This window comes from Pagrus major, chromosome 21 (assembly GCF_040436345.1).
Source record: "Pagrus major chromosome 21, Pma_NU_1.0".
In the NCBI taxonomy this organism is placed as follows: domain Eukaryota; kingdom Metazoa; phylum Chordata; class Actinopteri; order Spariformes; family Sparidae; genus Pagrus; species Pagrus major.
In genome coordinates this window covers 9,743,657-9,744,987 of record NC_133235.1, presented here as the reverse complement: position 1 = coordinate 9,744,987, position 1,331 = coordinate 9,743,657, and positions in this window count along the sequence as shown.

Sequence of the window (1,331 nt, the reverse complement as noted above, 5' to 3'; positions counted from 1 at the left end):
TTGTCCGAGGCGAGACCCAGAGCGCGCAGAGGAGGACCAGAGCGTACGGCGAGGGAGGAGGATGAGGAGGAGGAGGAGGAGGAGTTCACGCGCTTTGTCTTGAGGACGATAAGTTAGACGAGACGAGAACGCGCACCGGCCGAAAGTTTACACAAAATCCAGATATGCATGCTTCCTTAAAAGGGGTCCGCAGGGGACCTGGATCCACTGAAATAAACAAGAAAGCTGCTGACTGGGGAGGAGGTCCAACATACACAGGCCGTCTTTTCTCAGGAAAGAGAGTGCATGTTAGAAACTGATGTTGGGTTATGTTAGAATGATTTCAACACATGTATAATGACAAATAGGAGACGTATTACAGCTTTCTTTTGTCACTCATGCAGGTTGAGAACCCCTCCTGACTCGTTTAATGTAGAAAATCGAGAAATGCAACAGTGAGTTTTGAGTGAGTCATTTCATCAAACTTAATGAAAAGCAGCTGGCGCACATCTTGGAAGCATTTTGTATTCTTTCTCTGTAAAAAGTCTCTGCTTTCCGTGGAAGATGGGGGTGGGTGGGGTTCATACATCTGGTTCACTTCGGCGTCCAGACCTGACCTGAACATAAATTCAGGAGAAGGAGGAGGGGGGGATTTTACTCCCTTTTTCCTCGGAAGCAGGAAGAGACACAGTGCCATCTAGTGCCTTTCACTGGCAGATCCTGGAGGGGAGTCTGGAAAGAGTTTCGGGGTGCAGTGAGGCACTTCCATGGAAGGAGGCACAGAGGTGTGGGCGTGGAGTGTTCATTTGGCAAGGTGTTGATGGGGGTGGACATACATTTGTGTGCGTGTGTGTGCGCGCGCCGGGAAGGTCTGGCCTGGACTCAGAGTTTCCACTGAGATCACAGTTTCAGAGAAAAAGTTCTGTGGAGAAGCAGGGAGGGAAGGAAAGGAAAGGAAAGAAGGGAGAAAGGAAGGGATGAGGAGAGAGGAGGGGGGGGGGGACATCTGGTAATGATCTGTGTTTATTAGCAAGCTCTCATAGTAAATCTGCTGGATTTTTGGCAGCTGTGGGAAGTGTATAAATTGTGATGCATGCATTTCGAGATGTCTCAATAGCAGCCTTCATCAGGAATACATTACTCCATTAAATTCAAGACTCATTAGCCAAGCAGTAGGGGTCGTTTTCGGTTTCTAAAATTGCTTTGTTCTGAAGACAGCACCTTTTTTTGTTGTCTTTTTACAGTACTGAAGCTGGCAGGTGGGATTGAGATCACTGAATTATCTCAGAAGTCATTATGTTCTCTCCCTGAGGACACAAACACAGGGTAAGGCCTCAGAAGGTCAGGATAAA